At 47.7% G+C, this 7,146-nt stretch overlaps 1 pseudogene; it reads right to left on the bottom strand.

Annotated features, from left to right (window-relative positions):
• Window positions 1-1,133: 1,133 nt before the first annotated feature.
• Window positions 1,134-4,106, bottom strand: LOC103640617 (uncharacterized; annotated as a pseudogene).
• Between the last annotated feature and the right edge of the window lie 3,040 nt (window positions 4,107-7,146).

The raw sequence follows: 7,146 nt of genomic DNA, 5'->3' as shown, positions 1-7,146 counted from the left end.
TGATTTTGGATGTCTGCTCTCCCACTCTATCTATGCTCGTAGAAGATGGGACGGGAATGTGTAGTTTGCAATTCGCGTGAGAGATTTCACATAACCGGAAGAGCTCTCCCTCTCAATTATTATAGGCAGTCAGAAGGAGGGAACATAAACAGTCGCGCAACGGACGACCTTGTCAATAGATGCACCAACGGTCCACCTATTTAAGTTGATTGATTATCTTTTAAACTTCCAATACAGTACTAATTTATTAGTACACCATAGCATTTAAAGTGTGTCATTAGCATTGACTTTTATTGAATAAACTAGGTATGTGACCGTGCGTTGCGACGGAACATAAATTAACGAGCCTCAATTGCTCAAGGTTCTAGCGACGGACGGCGTGAACGCAATAGTGACGGGAGCCCTCATGGGGAACAGTGCATTGTTGCAGAGAAGCACGAGCCTGAGCGCACTATGGGCTCCATCGTCGTATTGCGGGGCTGCCATTGCCACGAGCTCCATATATAAAATGGGTTGTTCAGATCATAATAACTAAAACAATGATGTCCCAAGACTTTTGCTACTACACTCAAAGACTCATACAATATTGACAGTGCATTGTTGCAACAGGAACATATAATACCACGATAACTTATAATATAAAATATGTGTTATATTGTTATGAGAAAATGTTTCATAATCTATTTGTGGGCTACTTTAATTTAGTTGTTTCACTACTACAAATTCCCCCACATGGCCATAACTTGTAGAAAGAGATAGCTAATGGTAATCATACATAATATTGTTTTGCCAATTATGTTATATGTAATAAAAATCATAGAAAAAGATAAAATTGCTAAGAAGTTGGTACGAAGAAAATTCTCTTTTAAGTCAATTGGTCGACACTTAAAAATATCCTCTGCCTATTCAAAATGTTCCTTACTGTACGCAATTTTATATTTATTTGAAAACATGATAATCATTTTCGAGAACCTCTTATATGGCATGTGCTTTAGAACAAAATAACATGTCTTTACCAGAATATATTCGCATCACAAAAGAATATATGAATTACCAATCCAGTCTTACGCCTCATTTTGTTTAATAATTAATTCATAAAAGATGTGTTGTTGTCAAACAAATGAGAGAACATAGAATCAGAAAATGGTTCGACTAACTTTAACAGAATTGCGTAGATTACAAGAGAATGAACACATCCATGAGGGACCTGGCATCATGATAGGTTGTGTTTTCATTGTACAGTCCACATATAAAAAACTCCGAGGAAGCAAATAATGAGCAAGCAAATAATAAGCATGTTCATCATTTGTTAGAAATTAACATGGATAACTCTCTTCTGCCCAGTCCCATCTCGGTAAGAGTAAGTATCTGGAACTCTGGAAGTGGTTCATCTAGGAAGAAATTTTATCCAAAAGTTGTGACTTACAGTAGATTGATTAATTTAAAGTTGAGTACTCATATCAGAATGTGGCAGTACACACATGATCATAAGAGAGTAGTGCATTGCAGGTCAATGGCGATGGCAGCCTCCGCCTTGGCCCCATAAACCAGCTTCTGCATTGCAGGTCAGGTAGGAACGTTAGACAGCGCTCAGTAATGTCTAGCTGTGCCTATACCAGTTTAGGCAATCAAAACAGTAAAATATGAACCTTGATTCGGGAGAGATGAACTGCACCAAAGCACATTGGGCATGGCTCGCAGGACACGTAAATTTCGCAGTCAGAGAGCTTGATTTTCCCGAACTTTTTGCAACCTAAAATATGGGCACACAGAGACCATCAAACACATAGCAAATAATGAAATTAACTGCCAGACAGATTGCAAAAAGAGATTAAAGTAATGATAATTTTACTGAGATCGACTGCTAATGGTAGCCTTCAGGTAATTTACCTCTCAAATTGCAGTTACTTCAGCATGCGCAGTAGGGTCAGTGTGCTTCAGAACCATGTTATGGCAGCTAACTACCACTTCATCATTGCGGACGACAACTACTCCAAATGGACCTCCGTCACCGCAATCGACTCCTCGGTATGCTTCTTCCACTGTTTTTGTCAAGAATTTGTGATCCCTGTCTTGCACAGCTGCAAAATTCACCACAATGCATGTCAAGAATTTGTCAAGCATGGTACATACTAAATTGTACAAGTAAAGACATACTAAATGGTTAGGGAAATTTATCTGAATAGCCTGGAGTGTATACTATACTATCCCGCATCAGCCGATGTTCTTTCCTAACATGATTCCGCCTGGAGTGTATACTATATTATCCCTGTGGATTTCTAGATTTCGGTTTTGGCAAAACCTAACATGGGACACGCCAAAACACACGGCCTTGTCGTTTGGTTGTGATATAGCAGTGGGTAGGTAGGCAGTCATCAGCTACATGCACAAGAAATATTATGAGAAGGCTGCTCTGCTAAAACCATCAACTTATATGTTGTGTATGTAATTCTCAGTTGTGGATTGCAAATGGTCAAACTTGCATATTTCTGCTCTGCCTAACTGTTGGCAACCTGCCTGGGTGCTGTAGTGTTGTGCCTTCAGTTGAACTTTTGCAAAATTATGTATGCTCTTCAGTGTTTGACTGGATAGATGAACTTATCGTCCTTATTTTCTTATGCTCTTGCTTTGTCAACTGTACATTCTTATTCAGTTTGCAACTCTTCTCAGTCACTGGTTAAAACACAACAGTCAACTTGCAAATCTCAGCTTTATCTAGCTGTTGGCAACCTGATTGTCTGGATGTTGTGGCACCGTTCTTACCACTGTAACTTTTGCAAACCGTATGTTCTTCAGTGGCTGATTGGATATATCAACTTGTTAGCTGTCATTTTCTCAAAAAAATCAAAGAACTCGTTGTCCTCGATCATGGTTCTTAGGTTTGAGGACAAGCTATCTTTGCGCACTTGTGTTGTCAACTGAACATTATTATTTGAGTTGTTTCTGCAACATATCTAGTAATCGCTCTTGGATGCTAGTAGAAACGAAACACCTTCAGAGACTTACTGATATGCGAGAACATTCAGATTCTTCAAACTCCACGAATTCGCCATCTACACAAAGGAGAGAGGACACAGGAAGGGGATACCAGACCAACGACCGCTTGTCCGCCTTGACCAACCGGGAAGGAAGTAGAGACACTTCCCCCCCCCCCACAATTAATTGATCAACAATTTCCAGAGCTGAAACCGAAATCGCACTCAGTATCTAAATTTCACTTGATGAACCTTAATTGCACTCAGTATCCCACATACTTGCGCTCGAACTCGTGGAGGAGGCGGCACCCGGCGCAGGCGGTCCAGAAGGTCCCAGGGGTAGGGGTGGTGAGCGCCTCGTAGGCCTCGGTGGCGTGGCCGAGTGCCTCCTCGGCGGCGGCGGCGACGGAGGGGTAGGCGGCTGCGGTGGCGGCGTTGAGGCCGACGCGGAGGGACTTGACGAGCGATTTGAAGTGGCGGCGGAGCTCGGAGGCGAAGAGCGGTGAGGCGTCGGGGTCGTCGGGCTCGGGCAGCAGCAGCGCGGCGTGGTGGGAGGAGGCGTCGGCGAGGAGCACGTTGGCGGTGGTGGCCACTACCGGGGCGCGCGGGGAGGTCGGGTACAGGCGGGCGGCGTGGAGGGCGTGCCTGCGCGTGGCTCGGAGCCTGCCCGCGGAGAGCTCCGACTCAGCCAGCGCCAGGAGGCGGTCGGCCTCGGCCACGGATTCGGGCCCCGTTGGCACGGTGGCGATGGGTTCACCGACCATCTGTGGGGAAGGGGGACTGGGAAGGCGGGACTCTTTGATGGATAGTGGACGCCGATGATGGGGCGAGGAGAGTGGATCGCGCCTTCCATGTTGAGCTGGGGCTCGATCGCACCTTCCATGGCCTTCCATGGGGAGCCAGGGCAGGGTCGTCGTGGTGGGGTGAGAGACCGTTGATTGCGGGAGGCCATGGAGAGTAGACCATGCCTTCCCTGGAGAGTTGGGTGCAGAGGTCGCACCTTCCATGGAGAGCCGGGGCTAGGTTGGCATGGTAAGGCGAGGACGCGTTGATTGAGGGAGGAGACTACGGAGGGACGCAGCGAGAGAGACGCGGCGTGAGGGATGGTTCGGCGTAGGGAGGCGGGGATCTCGGGAACCTTCCAAGCTGGTATAGATGGCAGAACCGTGCACCGTTGTTGCTGTGGACACCTACACTAAGGCCTTAAGGAGTAGTAGAGATTAATTAGGCCTTGTTAAGTTGTTTCGGATTAAGCTCTAGTACAATCCCTGTATACTACCCCTGTTCTGCTGGTAGGTCCATGAAAGTCGCCTAGAGGGGGGGTGAATAGGGCGAATCTGAAATTTACAAACTTAAGCACAACTACAAGCCGGAGTTAGCGTTAGAAATATAAACGAGTCCGAAAGAGAGGGCGAAAACAAATCACAAGCAAACAAGGCGGATGACACGGTGATTTGTTTTACCGAGGTTCGGTTCTTGCAAACCTACTCCCCGTTGAGATGGTCACAAAGACCAGGTCTCTCTCAACCCTTTCCCTCTCTCAAACGGTCACTTAGACCGAGTGAGCCTTTCTCCTCAATCAAATGGGACACTAAGTCCACTGCAAGGACCACCACAACTTGGTGTATCTTGTTTTGATTACAAGTGAGTTGAACACAAGAAAGAATGAAGAAGAAAAGCAATCCAAGCGCAAGAGCTCAAATGAACACAAGAATCTCTCTCTCACTAGTCACTATTTGATTGGAATTGTCTTTGGACTTGGGAGAGGATTTGATCTCTTTGGTTGTGTCTTGTATTGAATGCTATAGCTCTTGTAAGGTGTTTGAAGGCTGAAAACTTGGATGCATTGAAGTGTGGTGGTTGGGGGTATTTACAGCCCCAACCACCAAAAGAACCGTTGGTGAGGGCTTCTGTCGCATGGCGCACCGGACAGTCTGGTGCGCCATCGGACACTGTCCGGTGCGCCAGCCACGTCACCCGTCCGTTGGATTCTGACTGTTAAAGCTTCTAACATATGGGTCACCGGACAGTCCGGTGGTGCACCGGACAGCCACTGTTCACTGTCCGGTGTGCCTTCTGGCTCTACTCTGACTTCTGCGCGCACTGTAGCGCATTAACTCCTGTTGCAGACGACTGTTGGCACTGTAGTAGCCGTTACTCTGCTGGCACATCGGACAGTCCGGTGAATTATAGCGGAGTGGCTCCTAGAATTCCTGAAGGTGAGCAGTTCGGAGTTGGGTTCCCTGGTGCACCGGACACTGTCCGGTGGCACACCGGACAGTCCGGTGCGCCAGACCAGGGCACACTTCGGTTGTCTTTTGCTCTCTTTATTTGAACCCTTTCTTGGTCTTTTTATTCGTTGGTAGTGAACCTTTGGCACCTGTAGAACTTATAATCTAGAGCAAACTAGTTAGTCCAATTATTTGTGTTGGGCAATTCAACCACCAAAATCAATTAGGAAAAGGTGTAAGCCTATTTCCCTTTCAATCTCCCCCTTTTTGGTGATTGATGCCAACACAAACCAAAGCAAATATAAAAATGCAGAATTGAACTAGTTTGCATAATGTAAGTGCAAAGGTTGCTTGGAATGAAACCAATAATCATTTCTACTAGATATGCATGGATGGATTTCTTCATATTTAAAATTTTGGACCACGCTTGCACCACTTGTTTTGTTTTGCAAATGTTTTGGAAATTCTTTTCAAAAATCTTTTGCAAATAGTCAAAGGTATATGAATAAGATTTTGAGAAGCATTTTCAAGATTTGAAATTCTCTCCTCCTGTTTCAAATGCTTTTTCCTTTGACTAAACAAAACCCCCCTCAATAAAATCCTCCTCTTAGTGTTCAAGAGGGTTTTAGATATTAATTTTGAAAAGGGTCAACTAATTTGAAATTATATCACAAATAAGATATCAATTTGAAAAACACTTCTTTAATTACAAGTTGAAAGAGGCGTCCCGGACTGTCCGGTGCGCCATGCGACAGAAGCCCTCACCAACGATTCTTTTGGTGGTTGGGGCTATAAATACCCCCCAACCACCACACTTCAATGCATCCAAGTTTTCAACCTTCAAACACTTTACAAGAGCTATAACATTCAATACAAGACACAACCAAAGAGATCAAATCCTCTCCCAAGTCCAAAGACAATTCCAATCAAATAGTGACTAGTGAGAGGGAGATTCTTGTGTTCATTTGAGCTCTTGCACTTGGATTGCTTTTCTTCTTCATTCTTTCTTGTGTTCAACTCACTTGTTGTCGGGGACCATAATTAGGGGTACCCTCAAGACGCCTAATTCTCAGCTGGTAACCCCCATCAGCATAAAGCTGCAAAGGCCTGATGGGTGCGATTAAGTCAGGGATCAGTCCATACGAGCGACTCGATCATGCCTCGCCCGAGCCTAGCCTCGGGCAAGGGCAGCCGACCCCGAGGGGTTTCCGTCTCGCCCGAGGCCCCCCCTTTTAACGGCGGACACATCTCCGGCTCGCCCGAGGCCTTGCCTTCGCTAAGAAGCAACCCTGACTAAATCGCCGCGCCGACCGACCGTGTCGCAGGAGCATTTAACGCAAAGGTGGCCTGACACCTTTATCCTGACACGTGCCCTCCGGCAGAGCCGAAGTGACCGCCGTCACTTCGCCGCTCCACTGACTGGTCTGACAGAAGGACAGCGCCGCCTGCGCCACTCCGACTGCAGTGCCACTTGACAGAGTGAGACTGACAGGCAGTCAGGCCTTGCCAAAGGCGCCATAGGAAGCTCCGCCCGACCCAGGGCTCGGACTCGGGCTCAGCCCCGGAAGACGGCGAACTCCGCTCCGCCCGACCCAGGGCTCGGACTCGGGCTAAAGCCCCGGAAGACGGCGAACTCCGCTCCGCCCGACCCAGGGCTCGGACTCAGGCTAAAGCCCCGGAAGACGGCGAACTCCGCTCCGCCCGACCTAGGGCTCGGACTCGGGCTAAAGCCCCGGAAGACGGCGAACTCCGCTCCGCCCGACCCAGGGCTCGGACTCGGGCTAAAGCCCTGGAAGACGGCGAACTCCGCTCCGCCCGACCCAGGGCTCGGACTCGGGCTAAGGCCCCGGAAGACGGCGAACTCCGCTCCGCCCGACCCAGGGCTCGGACTCGGGCTAAGGCCCCGGAAGACGGCGAACTCCGCTCCACCCGACCCAGGG

Source organism: Zea mays, chromosome 1 (assembly GCF_902167145.1).
Source record: "Zea mays cultivar B73 chromosome 1, Zm-B73-REFERENCE-NAM-5.0, whole genome shotgun sequence".
Taxonomy (NCBI): Eukaryota; Viridiplantae; Streptophyta; class Magnoliopsida; order Poales; family Poaceae; genus Zea; species Zea mays.
Note: the sequence above shows the minus strand (reverse complement) of the source record. Positions and strands in the feature narration are given on the sequence as shown.